The sequence below is a fragment of the Mirounga leonina genome, unplaced genomic scaffold (assembly GCF_011800145.1).
Source record: "Mirounga leonina isolate KUSES-001 unplaced genomic scaffold, KU_Mleo_1.0 Mir_168, whole genome shotgun sequence".
In the NCBI taxonomy this organism is placed as follows: Eukaryota; Metazoa; Chordata; class Mammalia; order Carnivora; family Phocidae; genus Mirounga; species Mirounga leonina.
The window spans coordinates 60,139,615-60,148,337 of NW_023270426.1; the positions used below are offsets into that span (position 1 = coordinate 60,139,615).

Genomic DNA, 8,723 nt, shown 5'->3' on the forward strand with positions numbered 1-8,723 from the left:
TTGAATGAAATGTTTACATTGTAGCTATGCGGATACCACCATTCCTCCACCCGCCTCTTGGCTCTGAAACATTAGCAATCAGGTTTGCCTGGCAAGGAAGGAGAAAGGAAGAATCTGTCCTGGGGTCCTCGCAAGCACCCATAGGCACAGATGCCAGCCGTTCCCCAGTGAAATGGTTTAACCAAAACACCTGGAAGCAAACTTGTGGTCAGTAAGCCCCCTGCGTGGACGTGGAGCTCCAAACGTTTTTTTAACACCCCGTTCTTAAATGACAGCTAGCAGCCAGGGATCACTATGAGGTATTGAGGAATATCAGAAGCAGACCTAAAACAAAGAAACATAAAAAAGCATTCTTAAGAAAACAAACCACACGAAGGAGAGAAAAATACGTGTTTAAGTTATTTTATATATTCAGAGCGATAAATAACATAGTGCAGCTGTAAAAAAAAAAAAAAAAAGATGCTTTATTAAAAGGACAGGAAAAAGGAGCTGTGTAAGAAAAACCACTAGTTTCCCCCTCCTGAGCCTTTCTCCTGGACTACTCACACAGAGCACTTCTCTGTGTCACTTCTGAGACTTCTGGTCACTAGATGTGTGCCGAATTTTCCCCAAACCGAACAATTCTCCACGACACCAGTTGGGTGTTCTGCAATTTAACTCCATTCTGACACTATCTACCTGGAGAGAGTATCAGATCCAACAGGATACAGGCTCAGGCCCACAAGACAGATCCCCACTTCAGATGCTAATCACAAATAGGGGTTCCCAAGTTACCCACAATTTTGGTCAGATTTGGCTACAAATCAGAGGTTCCCATGACTTCCCCTCAAGTTTGATTAATTTGCTAGAGCAGCTTCTGGAACTCAGGGAAACACTTATTACGTTTACCAGTTTATTAAAGGATATGATAAAGGATATAGATGAAGAGATACGTAGGAGGAGTTCTGAGAAGGTTTTGAGGGCAAGAGCTTCTGTCCCTGTGTAATTTTGGGGTATGTCACCCTCCTGGTGTGGATGTATTCACCAACGGGGAAGTGCTCTGAACCCCCATGTTATTGGGATTTTATGGAGGCTTCCTCATGTAGGCATGATCAGTTATTCCATTTTCAGCTTCCCTCCCATCTCTAGGAAAGTGGGAGTGGGGCTGAAAATTCCAAGCTTCTAATCATGGCTTGGTCTCTCTGGCGACCAACCCCCATCCAGCAACCCCCCTAGAGTCACCTCATTAGAACAAAAGATGTTCCTGGTGCTCTTCTAAGTTTCCTAAGCACTTCTGTGCCAGGAACCAGGAGCAGAGACCAATATATTATCTCACAGGAGCCACTGAAAATTATAAACATAACATAAATTAGAGAAACTTAAAGCAGAGATAAGAAAATCTCCCAGAAAGTAGAGCAAAAAGGCGAAGAGATAAAAAAATAAGAGAAAATAAAAGAAAGTTAAGACACCATCCCATCATATCCAAAATTCAAGTAGGGAATGTAGACAAACAGCAAAAAAAGTAATATAATAGTATTTCATAGAGCAGAAGTTCAGGAATTTCCAGATTGGAAAGGCTCACAGAGTGCTCAACACACAGATAAAAATAAACCCACAACAAGATGCATCATTGTAAAATTTCAAAACACCAGGGGCAAAGAGCTTCCATAGAGGGTGAAAAGCAGGTTAACACACAAAGGCTAGAGAAGCAGAATGGCATCAGATGTCTGAACAGCAATCCTAGACGCCAAACAGGAATGGAACAGTGCCTTCAAAATTCTGCGGCAAAGTTATTTCAACTTAGAACTCTATATTCAGTCAAACTGTCAACATTAGCGAGGCAAACACAGAGGGGCTATTAAGGTAGGAGTAATGCTTTATTTTTCAGGTTTGCTGGAGATTATCTAAGTATGCATTTTATTATTCTTTAAGCCATACAGGTATGTTCTATATACTATTTAAACTCTAACCTATCACAGAATTTAAACAACCCCAAAAAGTAGCCAGTAGGGCAAAATGTTAGAATTTAGGAGTTGAACGATGGGTACATGCATGTTCTGTTATTCTCTGTACCTTTTGTGTACTTCATGCATATTATGACAAAATACTTTAAGAAAACTTTTTAAAGAGTAAAGGTTGGGAGGGAATGTGGTATGGCGGAAGAGAATGAGTGACAGAACACTAACAGAACATTCTCTTCCTCCAGATTTGTAAGAAGTGTTCTCCACGGCGGGGGGCTCTTATTCCTACCAACTTATTTTACCATTTTTATACTTACAGTACTAAGCAGATGGACTCAAGGAGTAGTCTCTTCCACTTACAAACCATCACAACGTGACCTTTTTGGTCAAGTTATAGACCTCTTGGCTTGTTACGTATGCTGTACCAAATGCATCTTGGTGTCTTTCTTTTTCAGGTGTTATTAGAAGTAGGTAGGCTATCACATCCCCATGGATGCTGTCTTATAGTTTATTACCTTGTGTAGGCTTTGGGTTCAGACCAGGTGGGCTCTTACTATCTAGTAGTATTGCCTTGAGTAAGCTTCTGTCTTCTTTTTCAGTGTCCTCATCAGTACACTGGGAATAATGATAGTATCTAACTCGTAGAGCTTTTGTGAGAATTACTGTTAACTATTGTTATTATCATTATTTGCAAATGGCAAGGTCATATTGTCATAAACTAAAAGTGGTCATCATAGTCCTCTTAACACTGATAAATAAATGCATAATGAACATTTTTAGTTGTAAGCTTAGATATAAATATAGCCATACCGCAGAGAGACTAATAAAAGAATCATAAAACAAATATAAATATGGCAACACTAAGGATTGGTGGAAGGCACTACTAAGAGGATATCTGAACTATGGATCTGTTCATTTTATTTATTTTTATTTATACAGAGAACATTTCATGAATTTGTGTATCATCCTTGTGCAGGGGCCATGCTAATCTTCTCTGTATTGTTCCAATTTTAGTATCTGCTGCTGAAGCAAGCACCTGTTCATTACTTTTGAAATTCTGCTGGTACTTCTTTTTTTTTTTTCAGTTAACCCTCTTGATCCTATTACAGTGCAAAAAATTTGACGTACAGCTAAGGACTTTTAATTTGCTAAAAGATACATATTACCAAAAAAGAAGGGAAAATAAAGATGGCCTTGCCTCCTTAGGAACCAAAATTGTTTGTGGGGCACGTGGATGGCTCAGTCAGTTGAGCGTCCAACTCTTTGATTTCGGCTCAGGTCATGCTCTCAGGGTCGTGAGAGTGAGCCCAGGTCAGGCTCTGTTTAAGATTCTCTCTCTCCGTCTCCCTCTGCCCCTAAAAGAAAAAAAAAAAGAGAGAGAGAGAGAGATTGACCAAAATTGTTTGGCTAAAGTCTCACACAGTGATAGAGTAGCCTAAGTACTAATACATAACGTCACTGGTTGCCTCACTGAATAGGTTGTGTAGGTCACAATAGTCATCAAAAATAATATTAAATGCAACATTTAAAAGATCAGCTGAACTGAATAAAAGCATGTTTGTGGGGCACCTGGATGGCTCAGTCGGATAAGCATCCGACTCTTGATCTCACCCCAGGTCTTGGTCTCAGAGTCGTGAGTTCAGGCCCTGCACTGGGCTCCACACTGGGCATGGAGCCTACTTAAAAACAAAAATAAAACATGTTTGTGATATTAAAAGATGCCATAAATTCATTTTGCCTTAATTTTGATTAATATAGTCATTTCTGCTTTTTGAGTATCAGTACAAAATCCCTCAATTAGCTCTAAAATCATAATGCTATTATCCCCTGGACAATTTTAAACTTTGAAAAGTTGGTTTATATAATGTTTCCTCAACCCAGAGGCAATCACTTATTCTTGTTCTTTCTAGCCTGTAAAATTCTAGGACTAACTGTTGAGTTTGAACTATGCTTTTGTTACAGATGTAAAGGTAAAATAAAATTTTTCTCAGCCTGTTTTCTTTATTTGCTGAGACTCTTTGCCTTATTCTCAAGCCTTGAGGCTCAGATAAAACTTGACTCCACGCCTAGCTAAAGTGATGATGACTCAGGAGAACAGAAAGGGTAGCACATCCTCTTGAGTAAGAGATTGATTCTCTTACTGCAGCTGTTGAGAAAAAGATTCCCTTTATCTGCTGAGGTTTTTCTACACTGCTAGTTTGAGGTAGAGCTGCTTAGAGTCTGCTTGCTCTGGGTGCTTGGCTGAGAATGAGGGTAACTCAGAAGCAAGGATAGCAGATCAGAGGAGGGGACTGTTTCTTAATGACTGTTTGAATCTCTCTTTCATGAACTTCGCAATTTTGCAAGTAAAGAAAGATTAAGGAAAACAAAAGGTTATGCAGGAAAGAAAAAATTATAAAATATTACATAGTTCAGCTGTGAATAGTTTTTACATTGTCATAACAATGTAAATATTGAATATTGATTTAACCAAAATTGTAATATAATTATACAAGGTGGATGTGAGGATGAGAAGAGTGGTAGATATGAAGGGGTAATGGTGAAGCAGTACTGAATCTAAATCTGCCATGTTAGGAAGTCAGTAGATAATGCCTAATTCTGCAGACTCAAAAAGCAGTAATATAAATATATTATCCAAAAATGTGGCCCGAAATTATCCTTCCGCCCAGCCCCCCCCAAAAAAAACACTGAAATATTTGGAAATCTTTGCTCTGGGCACTTGGCAGACCCTTTTAATGTAGAAACTCTATCTTTTTTTTATTTTAAGATTTTATTTATTTATTTGACAGAGAGAGACACAGCAAAAGAGGGAACACAAGCAGGGGGAGCGGGAGGGGGAGAAGCAGGCTTCCCGCTGAGCAGGGAGCCCGATGCAGGCTCGATCCCAGGACCCTGAGATCATGACCTGAGCCGAAGGCAGACGCTTAACGACTGAGCCACCCAGGCGCCCCTGAAGATAGGTATCTTTTAAAATGGTTAAGATTGAGCAGATTTAGGCAAACTACGGAAACTCCTGTTTGGCCCTCATTATTTTACTCACCTGTTATTAACTTTTATAGCAGTTTATGCAGTTTTTAAACTGACTCAGAAAAAGCTCTCCTCCCATTTTCTAGGTCCTAAAATGGAATTATTCTGCACATAATTTCTCCATATATTGAATTCAATAGAAGATTGTTTCACTAATGTAGGCTACTTTATTTTTATATCTTTCACCAAGATCTTCTTCTCTGTGTTTAGTAAATTGCTTTTTCATGGCATATAAACAATGAGCAAGCTCTAAAAACTGTATTTTCCTTACAGATCGTATCCTGTTTTTAATGATAAAAATATTAGTTTATTTACCTTGATAATTACTAATTCAAAAGTGCAACTTTCAAGTACATCACAACAATATAAATTCAACTTTATAGAATTTATGAAATTATCTCTGCTAAGGGACACCTGGGGTGGCTTAGTCAGTTAACGTCTGCCTTGGGCTCATTGGGTGTAGAGATTACTTAAAAATAAAATCTTAAAAAAATAAAACCAAAACATCAAGAGAAAGCAGTTTAGACTGGGTAGAAAATAGGAAGATGATTGGGCAGAATGCCCAATAAGGTTGAATAGTTACTCAAATTTTATTTTTTTAGTCAAATTTTATTTTTATGTTGTTTTCCTAAAGCTTAATTGCTTCATTTAAATGCTTGGCTCTTTGATGGTTTGGAAATCTGTTTAGAAATGGCCTGGAAATCTTCGGTGTGCACTTGCATATTCATTATCTTGTGTTCCTTGCCAGCACCAGGAGGCAGAACCAATATTATTTTTCTTTTCTGAGGGTGAAGAAGTTCTCACATAGTTGGTCAAGGCTTCTTCCACACTGAGGTGTTTCAAACAGGTATATGGAATCTTCACTCACTGAATACAATACAATAAGGATGCCGTGTACAGCACATATTTTCAGTATACACATGGTATTTCACAAAAAGTCATGTGATTCTGACAGATTTTGGTTCTCTTAAGAAGGATATCCAGGAACATCTAAAGCTTTTATCCACCATCGTGAAACAAAATTGTCACTAAGAACTAGATTATAAATCCTTTGAAAGCAAAGAACATTTCATTTTCTCTCTCATATCTCTTCATCAGCCTAGACCACTGATGAACATAAAATAGATGTTCAGTGCCCTTGCTGGTTGAGTAATTGATAGCAGCTTCCAAATGGGCTTATCTGTTCCAATTTAAAATGGGTTTTATTAAAATTTACTATCTGGGTAATGTTAATTTATGTTACTTCAGTGAGTACGATCTGTACTTTACATTTCTGCTGGTAAGTTTTCCAAAGTTGTTTAGCAAAATGAACATGATGTACAGTGAACCACAAAAATCAGAAAAGTCACTAACAAACTTTATTTTGCTTATTATTTTATCAGTTTACTCTGTCCTGATGTTCCAGAATTAAATGAATCTCAGTTATGTTTGTTTTTGAATCCTGGATTTTATTTGGAAGAGGTGATCATTCTCACTAACAATTTATTCTGCTCTCAACTTATATTAGTATAAAATGTGCATTTGGAGTCTCTCCATCAGGAAACACAGCAAACATCTCACCAGAAAAACAGCCCAGAAACAAAGATGTTTGAGGCTCACTGATCTGTAAATACAAAATTAATCATGTTCTGCTACTCATTCTACTCTCATGTGATTTTTAGCTTGTGCAGCATACTTGAATATTTATACCTTTGTCTATAAAACAGAAATACTACTTCCTGAACAATTACAGGGAATAACCAAGAAAATAAATTTTAATACTAAAATATGTGTGTGTATAGGTGTAATGGGTCATGATTGATTACAAAAAGAAATGTCACGCACCAAGTTGTATGTGGCATGTTATTGGGCACTATAAAGAATTAAATTAAAATTATAGCCTTAGAAATACTCCTTTAAGCCTCTTCAAAATTAGGTAAAAAGCTTTCTGTATAAAATTTTAAACTATGCAGTCTTAAATATTTAATAAAAAAACAAGTACATCATATCAAGTAAACAGTAAGAGTCTTGCTAGCCATCTTAGCTTGGTAAACAGGGCTCCCAGAATTACTGAACAATCTAGTTCTTAATCTTTCCAAATACACACAGCTGTTGTGTTTAAGAGTGACAAGTTACCATTATGGCCTAATTACTGGTGCTTGCTCCAGACATATGCAAAATATTTACAGTGTAATAAAAGAATCCACACAGCCCAAATGTTTGGTAGAGTTAAATTCTATAGCCCTCTCTTTTATTTTTATTTTTTATTTTAGGGGAAATGTAATTATCATATGGTCAGCATCAGAGAAGTAAAAATTACAGTTCCCAAACCTGCTTTGTTTAAATGTGTTTACAGATATTCTTTCTTTGTGAATTTGGAAACTATCCCTTTCAACCCCGTACCTGCAACACACACATATATTTGAACAGATTTTGCTATTGAAAAATACATGGAGGGGCACCTGGGTGTGGCTCAGTTGTTAAGCCTCTGCCTTTGGCTCAGCTCATGATCCCGGGGTACTGGGATCGAGCCCCGCGTCGGGCTCGCAGCTCAGTGGGAAACCTGCTTCTCCCTCTCCCCCTGCTTGTATTCCCTCTCTCACTGTCTCTCTCTGTGAAATGGATAAATAAAATCTTTGGAAAAAAAATAAAAAAGAAAAATATAGGGAAAGGAAATCCACACAGCTAAAGCAGCATGAGATATTTCAAAATATTTAGGGTAGCCTATAAAGATCATCAAGTTTTCTTAGAAATTGGTTCTTCTAAGTTCTTTCTGCTTTGTTGAGCTATCATTTGGTGGGCCTATGAAAACTGCTAACACCTTGTAGGATATCTTAGAGTCGTCTACAGGTGTTTTAGGATGTACATCTTGAGTATTAAAGGTACTGGTATTTGATATCTTTAATTAAAATAGGCAGAAAAGATTGGCAGTCCTGAGTAAGCATCAGCAATTGGTCAAAGAGTGTATCTGGGCCAGACTTAGAATCAGCAGACTGATCCTAGTCCCCAGTGCATTAGATTTGGCCCAAAGGGGCCATATCTTTATCTGGACTTAAAATTTATAACCTATGGAATAGAAGGATTAATAGTTGTTCATCTCATTTCATAGGATTGCTGTGGTTCTTGTTTTACTTTACTGTTATTTTCCAAACCTTGAGAGAAGTATTTTTATATGCCCCAAATTCTGAAGTGTTCATAATTGGCATTATAATCGGTATATTACATTTTTTTCCATAACATTAAATTTATTTCAGGCAGACACATTGAGCTATTTAGATTGAGGCTATTTTGGGTGATTAAAACAGTTTGGCTTTGCCAGTACCATGAGTTTCAACTTAGTTTCTTGCCAGTTTTTAACCACACAAACTGTATTCTTTTTTTCTCCCTTTTTCTTCTTTTTCTTGTGCTTAAAAGGAAGTATGGATTTGTAATTAGATTGACCTAATTAGGTTTGACTCCTCTTTCACTAGGACTCTTTCCGTCCATTGGCCACATTGCCAGCTCAGCTTCACTGCCACCATACTGGTCTAGTCTTCTATCTGGGCTATTATAATAATGTTCTAACTGGTCTACCTACTTTCATGCTTGCTTCCTATAGTCTGTTTCCCACATCAAAGTGGTTCTTCTAAAATAATAAGATAAATTGTGTCCCTTTAATGCTCAAAATCCTCCAGTGATTTCCTATTTCATTCCTTCCAAAGTTCATTGGCCTATAAGGCCCTACATGAGCTGAACTCCCTACCTTTCTGACCCCTTTTCCTGTTTTCCCTCTCTCTC

General features: G+C 37.5%; 1 non-coding gene across 1 annotated transcript; it reads right to left on the reverse strand.

Annotated features, from left to right (window-relative positions):
* Nucleotides 1–2,871: 2,871 nt before the first annotated feature.
* On the reverse strand, nt 2,872–2,974 carry LOC118017271. Its single transcript, XR_004681108.1, has one exon. It is a non-coding gene; the product is annotated as a U6 spliceosomal RNA (small nuclear RNA).
* Between the last annotated feature and the right edge of the window lie 5,749 nt (nt 2,975–8,723).